We start from the raw sequence: 15,523 nt of genomic DNA on the forward strand, positions 1-15,523 counted from the left end.
GAATCTTCGAAGCTCAAAAAAATGGTATTCAGACCAGCCCTAGTGTAGAGTAGCGCTTGTTGTTTGTCATTTCTCTGATCACAAATGCAGACAGGGTTTTATGTTTACGCGGCGCAACGTAACGCGTAAAAAGACAGTATAAGTCATTATAATCCGTAATTATGTCCCCACTGGATGCAACAAATGCCTCGTTTATAATGGGTTTTCATGTTTTTTGTCTTGTCGCTCCGGGAGACGGCATCAACAGTATGGTGAGGGGTGTAACATTTCCGTCTCACGCTTGAGGTATTCGGCCAATCACAACGCATTGGATATCTGGCCAATCAGAGCACACCTCGCTTTTCAGACCGATTAGTTTTGTAAAAATCGACGCGTTTCAAAAAGGCGGGGCATAGAGGAGAAACAATAATGTACAGTATGTGGAAAATAATGTTTTTAAACTTTAAACCGCATAAACACATTTCATTACACCAAATACACAAAATAATGTTCTTTTTAGCAGCATCATATGACCCCTTTACAAAGGCTGCTTAACCAACTTGAATATTTGCAGGTATATAGTGTTTGTTAGTGATTTAAAATTCCATGGTGTGCATGACTGCAGTTGTAAGTTTTCTAGCGGAAAATGAGCCTGAAAATGTAAAAATTTATATGAGAGTCCCCACACCCAGGATCAGTCAATGAAATACAGAAAGATAGCATTTCATTCAAATTTCGACATGGCTTATTTTAAAATAGACTAATCTGTATATGGTGTAAATTTTTCAATGTTGTGTATAAACTATATTTATTTTTACTTGTACATGTTAAAGAAATAAAATAATAATAATAAAAAAAACCTGTAAAACTGTAATAATAATATCTAGATGGTGAAACAAGACACAATTTTTAATAGTTTCAAATAGTTTTTACTATAGTTTTTATTAGTTTTCATTTTAAAGTCATAGTTAAATAGAAGTACTTATATATCGCTTTTTAGACTTATTTACATATGTAACTTGAAGTAATCCAAAAGTAATCAGATTACATTACTTTTATATTGTGGTACTTGGATTACGTTACTGAATACTTTTTTAATGAAGTAATTTGTAACTGTAATGGAATACATTTTAAAAGTAGCCCTCCCAACCCTGGTTATTAATCACAAACTGGATATTTAAGAGACCTGGATCCTTTGTGAAATGTTCCTGCAATGAGCTGGGCTGGACTTTTTGCTATTCTTTCTATTTAAGTTTAATTCTGTTAATTATGCAATTCTTTATTGTTGTTTATATATTTATGTTGTTTTTGCTTCTTTTTTTGAATCCCTAAGTTAATAAATATCTGATATTTGGACAAAGTACCCTTTGTATTTTGTTGCTTGCCTGAGCCGGAATGTAACATTCAGAAAGTATTTAGACCCCTTCATTTTTCTCCCACATTTTGCAGCCTTTGGTAAAATGATTAATTACATCAATCTACACTCCATAACCCTAATGACAAAAAGCAAAAAACATGTGATAACTATTCAGACTCTTAACGCAATACTTATTTGAGGCACCTTTGGAGGCTATTACAGACTGTTTGGCTATAATGGGTATTAAATGTGTATTTTTTGGTATAACGTGACAAGCTTTGCACATATGGATTTGGGGATTTTCTGTCATTCTTCACTATGTCCTCTGAAGCTGTCAGGTTATAGGGACTGTAGATGGACAGTCATTTTCAGGTCTTTTATTGTATTTACTGTAATTAATGGACAAAAACAGCCAAACATAATTATAATTTGTAAAAAATAATTTTATAATTGAAGAAAAAATAATTTGGAATTACATGTAAATCACAGAAATGTAATATTTCATAAAAATAATGAGAAAGCCACCAACAGCAGATGAAAGACTTAACAACTTTTCAAATTTAAAGCTTCTGAGCTGTCAAGTCCATAAAGAGACAAGGTGACACTTGTGGATCCTAGATTTAAGACTTTAGCTTTTGGCCGTAAAGCCAATGCTGATGCTGCAGTCAAGGAATGGACATTTTCTGAATGCAGAGCACAGATCCATGCCACATCTACACCGCTAAAACCACAATCAACATAAACACTTCAGCAAGAGGACAGGAGATACAGAGAAGAGTGTCTACTCAATGTATAAATGTAAGTGTAAAAAATAATAGTTGCTCATGTACTATAAAACAGATGAGATACAAAGAGTCCACAGTGCCACAGCTGATGCACATGTTGGAATATAATAGTATCTTTTTTGGATCCAGTGGAGTGGTGGGCAAAACACCAAATGATATTTCATCATCTGTTCCACCAAATCAGTAAATAGGCTACCTTTCGATTCCTGCAATTCGTGCCATGTGAAAGAATATTTTCCCCGGGCCCACTCCCAAAGTTCTCAGCAAAATAAATGTATAAACGCTGGAACGATATATTTTCTTTGAAAATTTCACACGGCTTTTGTCTGCTAGTTTTAACAATGTGCATAATAAAGAGTGAACTACAGTAAATTACTCTAACTGGCCGGATTAGCCAAGCTCTCCCTAAAAATAGCTAGCCAACATAAAACCAGCACTAAATTAATAAAAGAACACATTATGCACAGACGCTTTATATTTAATAGTTTTTAGTTAACATAATAGATTACAATTTTGTGAAAACATGAATTAGTTTGTGAAAGGTGCCATTATACATTTTTAGACCGTGCTACAGTTGCATTTACACCTTTTTGACCACCAGAGTGCGGTGTTTACAGCACTAGTGTCGCCAGGGCTCGGTGTTTCCAGCGCTTAGATGTAGTGAATCATTTTGCGAAGCACTTGGTTTAATTGATTCGGAGTTTCTAGAAGCTCTGTTTCCCCACCGACAACCTTGCTGATCGTTGCCAGATGGGGGCGCGTACTTGCAGCCGAATGCGGCATCTTCTTATGATAGGGACAGGCCCAAATCAGAAAGAACGTCCCGCGCCGCTAAGCAACGCCCATTTCCGGGTATACCCGCAGTATGAGGAATGCTGACGTCAGTGTCAGCTGTTTTCACACAACACGCTCTCATGCCGGCAGGACATACCTTCCTTCACAATAACATAGAATGTGACGAGCAGAGCTAGTCTTCATATGCACGGACAACTGTATCGACTAAGCGTCGGATCAGGTGGAAGCTTTAACAGTGGCAGTAAACGGGCTTGACTCCTGTGGTGGATTTCCACGCCCAGCTATATTCGCCTTCAATCGGATGAAATCGTACAGGCGGCCGTTCAGATAAGGTGTGGGTTTCCTTCTGACTGTGCGTTTTCCAACATTTTTCTGTTGTTCTTGTTACGTTACGTTAATTTATGTTAGTACTATAGTTTGCTCGTAGTGGTTTGATCATGTGAGTTGATGCGCTTTTGTCTTTGTTTACAATCCTGGGTCATTCTGCACTAGCAGTGGCAGATGCTGTCACTTATATTAATATGGAAAAACTAAAATGTATACTCGCGTTTGAACACACAGACGCGTTTAATTTAATTTTACAATAATAATCTTGTTTTTATTTAGTTTTCATTTAATTATTGAAAGTCACTTATGAAGACATTGTAAATAAGCTTTTTTTTTTTCCTCATAATGCATTAAAGCACATTTTGCAAGTTAAAACTTAAAAGTTTTTTGTGAAATATAGTGTATTTGACAAAATGAAATAAGTAAAAAGTTAAATGTGTAAAACATTATTTAACAGTTTACATATTGCATCTCAGTAAATTAGAATGTCGTGGAAAAGTTCATTTATTTCAGTAATTCAACTCAAATTGTGAAACTCGTGTATTAAATAAATTCAACGCACACAGACTGAAGTAGTTTAAGTCTTTGGTTCTTTTAATTGTGATGATTTTGGCTCATACTCCAGTCTGTGTGCATTGAATTTATTTAATGCACGAGTTTCACAATTTGAGTTGAATTACTGAAATAAATGAACTTTTCCACGACATTCTAATTTATTGATATGCACCTGTAAACGTTTTGAATGAAATACTTTTGAAATAATAATTTAGTATTTTCCGTTACTCTAGTTACTCTGTTCTGTTATTTGTGATAGGTTGTTAATCAAAATGTTGTGTTCTAAAAGAACACCATGTAAATCACTTAAAAAATAATGTGACAGCCATTAATGAAAATTAAAGTGAATAATTATTCAATTGGGGAAAAATATAAAAATGAATATATATATATATAATCAGGTGGAAATGTGACCACAGTTGTAGAATGACCATCCTAGTCTAACAGTATCCATCTATCCATCATCTTATCACATGTCTGGCAATTCCACTTTGTCTTAGTATATTTTAATTTAATTATCCATCCCTTTTTTAGTTGGGTGCTGCAAACTTTAGATTTGAGACATATAACTCTCTTTGCAAGGTTATATCTTATTAAACTTTTTGATGTCTTATTCTATATTTTATGCTTAATTTTTTCCCTGATTAAGTGGGTGCATGAAATTTAAGGCATTTTCTGAAGGATTTTCCATGATAGCCATGTCTATTGATTGTTCCAAAGAACAACAACAAAACAATTAATGTTTTTTCAGCTTTTTTCCAATGCAACCTTCTTGTCTATGTGATAAGAGCATTGCAAGCAGATGATGTGAAGACTTTTGTGGTGTTTTGAAAGCTTGAAGGTCAGACACAGGTAATGATGGTCTTTAGGCAATGTGACACTCCCTCGCTACAAAAAGACTAATACTGATGTGGCCAAAACTGTGAGGCCAATAATGATCTCTCATAATCATTAATGATCCATGAGCTCTTGCATAATTCAGGTTAGCCTACTTGTAGATAACTTTTAGTCTAACCTGTATGATGGAAATAATGACCATGCTGATCTTTGCTTTCTCTCTCACGTGGCTTTAATGATAAGAAGGGGATTAGACACTTTTTTTCTAATATGATTATCCAGTTAGTTAAGCTTAACTGATACTAGTTAGTAAAGTCCTGCAGTTTTGTTTGCTGTGGTTCAGAACATACTGGATAAAAAGATCCATGCCCCCCACTCAGGGGTGGATTAAGGTGATCAGGGGCCCCTAGGCTGCTCTTTGTGTGAGCCCCAACCTACTAAATTTTTCAGTCTTGCACTCATTTTGTATGGTGCAGGCATTTTGAATTGTTTTAACTAATTATCTTGTAATAAATGTCATTTCAGTTTTACTTTCTGGGTATGAATTATCATATGCAGTAAAAGACAACAACACTCGAGCACTTTAAAAGGTTTTGCCACAAACTCAACTGACTGGCTTCTTCAGTCTCTTCAGACCTTAGAACTGTACATGAATTATGAGCTTCTAGAACGTTTGACCTCCTAACTGAACTCCTTTTCAAAAATTGAACAGAAATAAAAACAGTATAAATAACAAAAAATAAACAACACAGTTATTTCTTAGTCTTATTAAGTGCAAACAATAAGTGCAGTCATAATGAAAGTATACTCTCTCAATTTTCAAAGTGCAAATAGAGAACACATTTTTCAAGCATGATACAGAGCTATACTATAGACAACTACACAACCTATTATAGCCTACAGACTAATAACAGCCTAGATGTTGTATGTAGCCTAATTTGGCGCGTGAGGGAGTCGCTCTCAAAACGCGGAGTATTAAAATCGCTTGAATGCGCGCGCGCGTTTTACTTTCGGTTTCGATTTAACAATCGCGCGAACTCTCGGCAGTGCAGTGCGTGCATTCTACAATACAAGACATTAATTTTGTCCGACGCTCTGCAATGATTCCTCCTTTAATGTTTCTTATGGGCCAATGAGAGTCTTTTTTGTTCACCTGAAGTAAATTTAAAATAATAAAAAAATATTCTGGCCAATCAGGGGCCCCTGCATACATGGGGCCCCTAGGCTGTAGCCTAGGCAAGCCTGTGCATTAATCCGCGCCTGCCCCCACCCCCCACAACATAAACTCTTCTCTGTACTGTTCTTGGCTTTCACCGAAATCTGATCTCTATAGATAATTCATGCTTTGACCCCTCTGGCAGGGTTTGTGATGGCTGGGTGTGGTTTGTGCAGTCTGGGCAAGCCAGAGGATGTCTGTGCATGGTGAAGAAATGTCCCAGTTGTGATATCAGTGCATAGATGCATGCATCTTCTATCACAATAACGATAAATAATATATGTCATTATGATATACTGCGCAATTTTACAATTCTCAAAGACCTAATAAATAAATGAACCTCAAGAAACTTTATAATAAAAAAGCCATGTCATTAACCTAGTGAGCAGCATTGTTCAAGAAAGAAATTGAATAAGTAATCAAAAGTAAAATAAAACACTGCATAGTCTATGAATTAAATATACACAAAAGTTATTCAATCAAGAGCAGTTAGTGATTTTCTGTTTTTATTTCGTTGTTTGATTAGAATTAAGAACACCAACAGTTTCATGACGATTTATTATTATTTTTGTTAATTAGTGACAAATTCATATGACTTTGTATAATCCACATTTTCCTACAGTCTGCTTATGCCCCATTATCATACGTTTTTATACAAATCACATCGTAAGAATTCATACAAACATACAAGTCTAGTAAGCTGTGAAAGAGACCTTGATCATCTGGTTCAGGTGTGTTTAATGGCAGCTACAGATCTAAATTCTGCTTAAAGGTGCCTCTCCAGGAACGGGATTTGACACCCCTGTTTTAGGTCGAAGTATCAGCTGTTGTTGACACCCTCTAGTGGTCAGGCAAACTAAGGCTGTATTTAAATTATATGGTTCAAGTGACCAAAATCATATTTTTCCCTCCCATGTGGCTCAGATCAGATATGACCCACAAATGTGTAAGCAGGAAAAAAACACATTAATACCAATATCTCAGAATGAGATCACATGACTCTTTTCAATGGAGGACAAAGGCTCAACCCAGTAGACTCATGCTGAAGTTTTATGTCTTTTGAGCCTTTGAGCAAGCAGAAGCATGTATTGTCTGCATCCATTGCAAATTGAGCCATTTTCACATCTTTTCTGGTGTAAGCTTTTATGTCTATCTTGGGATGTTTCTCCAAGTGTACAGTATAGTGTAAATGGAGATATCAGGTATAGGTCACTTTAAGTCAAGTCAAGTCAAGTCAAGTCAAGTTACCTTTATTTATATAGCGCTTTTAACAATACAGATTGTGTCAAAGCAACTGAACAGCATTAATTAGGAAAATAGTGTGTCAATAATGCAAAAATGACAATAGTAAACACTAATTTTCCAGTTAAAGACAGGTCATGATTGAATTCAGTGATGTCTTCATTCAGCTCAGTTCAGTTTAAATAGTATCTTTGCAATCATTTGCAATCAAGTCAACGATATCGCTGGAAATGAAGTGTCCCCAACTAAGCAAGCCGGAGGCGACAGTGGCAAGGAACCAAAACTCCATCGGTGACAGAATGGAGAAAAAACCTTGGGAGAAACCAGGCTCAGTCGGGGGTCCAGTTCTCCTCTGGCCAGACAAAACCAGCAGTTCAATTTCAGGCTAGCAAAGTCACATTTTGCAGAGGAATCATCTGGTTCCTGTGGTCTTGTCCCGGTGGTCGTCTGAGACAAGGTCTTTACAGGGGATTTGTATCTGGGGCTCATCTAGTTGTCTTGGTCTCCGCTGTTTTTCAGGGCTGTGGAGGTCCTTTCTAGGTGCTGATCCACCATCTGGTCTGAATATATACTGGATCCGGGTGACTGCAGTGACCGTCTGATCTGGATACAGACTGGATCTGGTGGCAACGGTGACCTCGGAATAAGAGAGAAACAGACTAATATTAGCGTAGATGCCATTCTTCTAACGATGTAGCAAGTACATCGGGTGTTCTGGGGAGTGTTCCCGGTTCCGGTTGACCTAATTAACGCAGCCTAAAAATCCTTTAACGGATTTGAATATTAGAAGCGTATTAGTGTGATTTTTTCTTTAAAAAAAGAAGATGTAAGATGGTTTTCAAAAAAAATAGATGTAGTCAACAAATTGGGCATCAAGACCTGCATCGTAAATGCATTCTAATATGGCTGCTCGAAAGCTTCTCTTCAGGAGGTGGTCTTGTTGGAATTAGTCATATACAGTATAGGGATCAGTGTGTGTGCGGTGTTTTTCTTGGTCTTTTGTCGCTGTTTGCATATATGTAAAAATCTCACTCACATTTAAAGAGGAAAACCTAAGAAGTTTATACCCTCCAAATCCAGATTACACAAGAGTATTTATGTACTGTTGCAAGAAAAAGTTTGTGAACACCTGGATTTTCTCATTAATTGCTCATACATTGTGATCTTTTAAGTCACATTTCTAACCAAACACAATATGGCAAAACAAATAACAAACAAACAATTGTACTTTTCAATATTTTATTGAAGACACTGAGTAATCATTAACAGTGCAAGCTGGGGAAATGTAAGTTAACAGCTTTTGCAAAAACGGTGTCAGGTGTTTAAGTTAGGCATGGGTCACACTAGACAATTTTAAATTCTTAACCGATTTTAAACCCATGGGAGACCACAGACATGAAGAGTGTTTCAACCGATTTTTAGCCTTATAATCCTCTGACCTTGCACACTAGATGATTCAACCAGACCGCGAGACCACACACTTGTTGATTGTAGGAACGATTTCACAGTGACTCGCAAGATCAAACATGACTTGAGAATAAAAACACATGGAGGACAATTGACGTTGTCAACTGGCTCTCCTGGCACGCGTTCTGCTGTACAGTGAAAAAAAAGAATATGGGTGACAAACATGTTTGACATTTACAATTTGAGTCTCGATTAGGAGCAGTTAAATAATCGTAATGACACCACACAATAGAGGATTTTTTGGACAAAAAAATCATTTGTGACAAGCCTTGAATCGGGGGTGCAAATAGGGCATAAAAAAGACCTTAAAATCTTCAAGTATGTGGCCAGCCTTAAGGAGATGAGACTGGATGTGTTGCACAGGTGCCCTGCCATTTAAATAAAGAAAGCACACAAAACCTGGTTCTTCTAGAGCCGGGGTGTCAAACTTTCCTGTTGGGCCATTGTCCTGCAGAGTTCAGCTCCATTCCTAATTAAACACACCAGATCCAGTTAATCAAAGCCTTTATGAGTGTTAAAAACTTCCAGGCAGGTGTGTTGGAGCTGGTTTGAACTAAACTCTGCATGACAGTGACCCTCTAGGACCTGTGTTTGACACACATGTTCTAGTAATCCATTTAAGCACCATTTAGCAGGAGTGAGCATTTTGTGGTAGGGTACAGTTGTAGAAACTTTAAACATAAGAGAAGAATATGTCTGTACAGGTTTCTCACTGACATTTAAATTCTTTATTTAACATTGCAACTTGTTGCAATGAAATACTTTGAGTCAGATACACAGAATCTTATGTTTTAATGTCACTACTGGAGAGAATAACCTGATTTAAAATGTTTTTTTGGAAAACACAGCTTTCTTGCGTTGTCAGGTTATTGGTTTGCATTTCAGTAAGATAATTTTTGGTAGTTATCAGCATATTGGTGTTTGTAAACGTGTTCATTGAAGGAACAAATAATTCCAAAGTGCCAAGACATTTTACCAAAGAATGTCAGGACAACAGTGCTTGACTTCAGACTTAAGAGTGGTGGGGTGAATCAACAAAACAATCCAATGCACAGAAGTAAATCAAATGAAGATGCATTCATGCTTTGGAATGGCCAAGTCAGAGTCCTGACCATAATCTGAGAAGCTGTGGCATGAAACAATAAATGTGTTTGTTGTTGCTGCTAAAGGATGGTCTACAAGTTACTAGACTCCAGGTTTCACTTACTTTTTCCAATTTGCACTTTGAACGATCACTTAATGTCTTCAATACAATGAAAACCTGTTTGTGTGTTAATAGTTTAGTCTGATTGTGTTTATATTTGTGACTTATATGAAGATCAATCAATGTTTTATAATCAAAGAAATCCAGGTAATTCCATACGGGTTAATAATTTTGTTCTTGCAGCTGTATCTTCAGAAACTTTTACAGACTCATTCATTTTGTGTGCTTTATTTGCACAGTGACTTGGTGTTTGTTTAGTTCAGACAAACTATGCAAACTTTGCTTGATGTAGCTTTGTTGTCCCATTCTGAACTCTCAGGTGATTTGTTCAGATCAGGTGCTTTGAAATAGAGTCAAACCCTAAAGGTAGCAACATAAAATAAGGAAAATAAGGTGTGTCTAGTGCCTGCAGGTGGCTTTAAAGTGCTCTTTACATATTGCATGTGCTTTGTTTTCCCAGCATGTGATGGACCAATCAAATAACTACAGCAAGGGCCTTAACCTTGTTATATTCAGTCTTTTCATTAGACCCGACTCTGCATAATATGAGATTTTGGAGTGATTTTCAAAACAGTCTATACCCTATCATGTCTTCTACCAGCCCAAGAGGTGCAGGTAAAGGCAAATAAAACTACTGCATAGCCCCCAAACAGCAAAACATTCACTTTTTCCCCCACATTTAAAAAAAATAAATAAATTAAAGCATAGAAATGAGTCAAGACATTGTTGCTAGTTTTAACGTATCAAATTAGTGACGGAAGCTTGAACGCATCTTCTGAACTATAGCGATGACAGACCCTGAATCTATGGTATAAAAAAGAAGTTCCACACACCAGATGGTTGTTTGGGACACTCCCTCATTTTTCCTTACTTATGTTCTGTCAGTTGAATTTAGGGTCGCACCATTGATCAGAATAAAGCCAAAATCACAAAATGGCTTACCAGCGCAATTATCAAATTGCAAAGGCTGCAATTTATATGCATGTCATATTATTTTAATTAACCAGCTTTGATGGCAGTTACATATATTAGCTACCCACACCTACATGCACTTATTTTCATACATTTTTCAAAACTCTTTTGTAATGTCTCTTATTTTCACAGATATGTTATCAGAGCCCTTCAAGTTGAAATAAAGTGATTGCTAATGTTGAATTCAGATTTTAACACAACAGCCACTACCAAGCTGATGTTATGGCCATTTATCAGCACAGCTGTGATTAGCTGTTTCCTTGTTCGTATAGCTGAATCACAGCCATGATATAACACATTTTTGCTCATGTATATTCGACATGAAATCAAATATTCTTAATGCAAGTCACTGGTCTTATTGTAAGCAACTAATCTTTACATATTTTTTATGTATATAATGTTTATGACTTTCTGCTGATGTATGCAAGACTATGCTGCAGTTAATTTATTTGCATGCAGTCCAATACACAATGCTCACTACTCACATTTCACAATTAAATCAACAACAGATGGATAAAATCATGTCCCGCCCTATGTGTTTTCTTGTTCGATAAGTAATTTCACTCGGAAATAAAACACAACATGGTAGTTAATGTTAACAACCCCCCCCCAGTGTTTTCAGTGTTTAAACATAATGTCATTTGGTCTCCCCAGTTCTGAATATTTGGTGACATTCTTGCCAAAGCTACAGCTACAATGGACTAAACCACTTTTCTTTTCTTTTTTTTGTATAGCGCTTTTAACAATACACAATGTTTCAAAGCAGCTTTACAGAAAATGCATGTGTCTACATTACAAAGCAGAAGTGAATGTGTACAAATAATGTTCATTTCACAAATTAACAGTTCAAGAAAATAGAATCTTACAGTTAGCTAACATTAATTAATTTTAGGCAGAAGCTCATTAAAGCAATTATTACAGTGTGATCATAATGATTACAATATAGAGAAAATTTGGCAGCTGTGCATATCGATTCAAGTTGGCATCATCTGGGGTCCTCGCAGGGGTCAGCATCATCTCTTCAAAGGTGTTGGGTCATCTGAAGTCTTTCTATGAGGCTTGATAAGGCCAGAGAGGTGTGTGATGAGATTGAAGCAGTAAAGTTTTTGTTGTAGGGTAAGTCAGCATAGATTGTTTAAATGCTTATGTGGTGCTTAGTATGCTGAAAGACAAAATGAGAGTGATATTTTTCCTTTGCCCCAATTTGCTTAAAAATAGCCAGTGAATAATTGTATGCTCATTTTGCAGTGCCTTAATGTAGTTCACCTAAAAATTAACCTTCTGTCATAATTTCTGCATCCATCCAATAAATAAATAAATATTCTGTAGTTTTGTGCATATTAATCGACTGATTAATGACCTTCAGTATAAAAAGTTTTGGAAGATGGAAGATGATGTGATGAACAACTTAAAATGAATCATTTTAAGTGTGTGTGTGTGATATAATGATCTTGTGACTGTGGGATGATGTATACTTCCTCTTATTCTTGGAGGCTGGGAGTGCATCATGTCTGATCTAAATCAGATATGTTGACTTCTACAGCGTGATTTCAGACAGTTCAGTGGAGACGGATATCTATATAAAGAGCTGTGTAGTAAGTAACACCTCAAATGAAGGGGACTTGGGTCTCTTCCCCTCTGTTTGCATGCAGACTAATGATTTGTCAGTGTTTGCATCTTTAGCAGGGCCCTAGGATTACATTTCTCATTCATTTTTTGGTGAGTTTTTCTCTTTTAATAAAAATGTTCTTTATGTAGTCATTATTTAAGTCGTTAACTAATATTTTAGTTGCCATGCACCATGCACCAAGTCCCAGGGGCCACAGAACTTGGCCCACCACGATTACCAGCCTGTCATGTTTTAATGGTTGCTAGCCCTGTGCTATACGTACCTTCCTGCCCTGTAGTTCCCACACCAGAGTTTCGTCATGACATGGCTGCCATAGGGCTGGGCGATATAGCTAAACGGTTTATCACAATATAATGTTTCATATTGTTCGGTAATTATTGAACATTTTTTATAACCTTTCTTAAAGAGCAGTAGAAAAAAGTTTACATTTAACCACTGTATTTTTAATTTACCCAATTTATTAAGACAACTACTTATTTTAGTTTTAACAGTCAAACATAAAATAAAATTGAAACAAATATCTCCTTTCTTATATTTTATATGCAGATTAAATAAGTGTTGAGGAAACATTTGACCTGTCTTCTGAGGCCACAAGGGGGCGCAATGAGGAAAATAATGCACCTCATTAAACTGTTTATTCGATGCAATGAAATAACGACTGTCTATAAAAAAGGGCATACCATCTAAACTAATATTTCTAAATCAAATATAATTTTGTAAATTGCATAAACAATTATGAACAAAACAGCATCATTGTTTTTCTGCATAGCTTAATACAAATAGCCAAAGTGCCGATCACACGATTGCATTTAAAAGACACAGTGGAATGTAATAAACCCCCCACAAATTCTCAAGACATGTTTTCTAAAAGTTGAACCTCTTTTAACTTTACATGGCTTTCTGTTCATCTCTTGTGCGAGACGCGAGTGCAACAGTCAAAGTTGTGTCTGCTTGTCACTCATAATGTGCCTTTAAATGAAATAAGCATGAAACTATTGTGCGCTATATTGAACATTTTTTCTATCGTTATCGATGATGGTGTACCATCGATAAATACCGATACCATTTTATTGCCCAGGCCTAGGCTTCCACTTCAGAGTCTCAACATGACAGGGCTGCTAGCCCAGCCTCTCCACAAGATGGCCGCCAGTCCAGAGCCTCTCCGCAAGAGGGCTGCCACGACAGAGTCTCCAGCTGTCATGGACATCATGCCAGAGTCTCCAGCAATCATGGCCACCACGATGATGGTGTACCATCGATAAATACCGATACCATTTTATTGCCCAGGCCTAGGCTTCCACTTCAGAGTCTCAACATGACAGGGCTGCCAGCCCAGCCTCTCCACAAGATGGCCGCCAGTCCAGAGCCTCTCCGCAAGAGGGCTGCCACGACAGAGTCTCCAGCTGTCATGGACATCATGCCAGAGTCTCCAGCAATCATGGCCACCACGCCAGAGACTCCAGCCGTTATGGACATCATGCCAGAGTCTTCAGCCGTCATGGACACGATGCCAGAGTCTTCAGCCATCATGGATGCCATGCCAGTGTTCCCGGCCATCATGAACGTTGCTTGAAGCTAGTTGCACTTGAAGCTAGTAAGGCAGTGCCCAGGGAACCAAGACTGATGTCCAGTTTGGTGGACCCACCGCTGATGTCAGTGCTAGTGGCAGGCATCCCGGTGGCCTCAGTGCTCTTAAGCCCGGTGGTCTCAGTGTTTTCAAGCCCAGCGATCTCAGAGTTTCTCCCACCTTCCGCTGCCCTTCCAGTAATGGTGGTTGCCATTTTGTGTGTCTGGGCTATACACCCTTCTGAGGCAGCAGTGTCCGCTACAGTCCATGAATCTGCTTCAGAGCCCGCTCCAGTCCATGGGTCTGCTCCAGAGCCCTCTCCAGTCCATGAGTCTGCTCCAGATCCCGCTCAAGCCCCAGAGCTCAATCCTGTGTTGGTGCCAGCCTGTGAGTTCCCTGCCTGTCCTGTCTCAACCACAGAGGTCACCCTTGAGCTCCTTGCCTGTCTTGTCATGTCCAAGAAGGCCGTCTCTGAACTGTCTGCCTGTTCTGTTACGGCCGCACAGGCGGTTGTTAACTTCTCTGTGCTCTCTATTGTAGTCCCATCTGATCCGCCTTGGTCTCCTGTCTCGTCAGCTCCACTTTGGTGGACATCTGCTCAGCCTGAGCCATCTTGGTGATCCCCTGCACCATCAGCTCCGCTGAAGTGGTCCTCAGCTCCATCAGCTCCACCCTGGTGGTCTTCTGCTCCATCGTGGGGATCTTCAGTCCCGTCTGCTTTGCTGTGGTGGTCATCTGCTCTGCTGTGGGGATCTTCGGTTCCGTCTGCTCTGCTGTGGTGGTCATCTGCTCCGCTGTGGGGATCTTCGGTCCCGTCTGCTCTGCTGTGGTGGTCTTCAGCTCCGCCTGCTCCGCCCTGGTGGCTTCCTGCTCTGCTGGCTCCGCCCTGGCTTCCTGCTCTGCCAGCTCTGCCCTGGCATCCTGCTCCACCCTTGTCTCCAGTTCTTCCACTCCATTGACATGGCCATCCATCCTTCCCCTTGTTCCGCCTCCGCTCCACCATCCTTTGGACTTTTGTATTGTGCTTTTTGATAGGAGCGTCTAGAACAGGGGTCGGCAACCTACAGCACGCGTGCCAACAGTGGCACGCAGAGGGATAATCGCTGGCATGCGAGCAATAGGGAAAACTGCATACTAACGTACATTTTGAGGTAATAACTTCTCATAGTAACACAGTCTGTTAGGAGCTATAAATACTATTAAAGTGTGATAAACTTGCGCTAGTCTACGGATGGGCGCGCGACCGCTGCACATACTAGGTGCTTCAGATCAAAGCCTCAGCAGTCTAACAGCGCTCATCAACGTCAAAATGACTGAGATGGCCAATCAAATAAAAGTAGGCGGGGTTTACTGTTTACAGAAGCAGAGCGCGAAGCGTCAGTTTAACGTTAAAGAGAGCAAGGTAAGATGAAGCTGCAAATCATTTAATATTAGTCAACTTTTAACGATACGTTTTACGATGGGGTGATACGATTACAGGGGGTGGTTGTGCAGCTGCAGCAACGTGCTGAATTTACAGATTAGCGATTGGCTCTTTTACTCAGTAGGCGGGGCTTCGTTCAATAGAGTGGCCATATTGAGTGTTGCATT

At 38.6% G+C, this 15,523-nt stretch overlaps 1 protein-coding gene across 4 annotated transcripts in view; it reads left to right on the forward strand.

Annotated features, from left to right (window-relative positions):
• Nucleotides 1-3,002: 3,002 nt before the first annotated feature.
• LOC107727960 (serine-rich coiled-coil domain-containing protein 2-like) overlaps nt 3,003-15,523 on the forward strand; it is a 69,333-nt gene continuing 56,812 nt past the window's right edge. For 3 of the 4 annotated variants that reach the window (XM_016538004.1, XM_016538006.1, XM_016538007.1), the window contains exon 1: nt 3,003-3,268. The gene's annotated coding sequence lies outside the window, so the exon portion shown is untranslated. The remainder of the gene's footprint in view (nt 3,269-15,523) is intronic. The other variant, XM_016538005.1, reaches the window with a different exon arrangement.

Source organism: Sinocyclocheilus rhinocerous, unplaced genomic scaffold, assembly GCF_001515625.1.
Source record: "Sinocyclocheilus rhinocerous isolate Xijiao unplaced genomic scaffold, SAMN03320098_v1.1 scaffold3201, whole genome shotgun sequence".
Classification (NCBI taxonomy): domain Eukaryota; kingdom Metazoa; phylum Chordata; class Actinopteri; order Cypriniformes; family Cyprinidae; genus Sinocyclocheilus; species Sinocyclocheilus rhinocerous.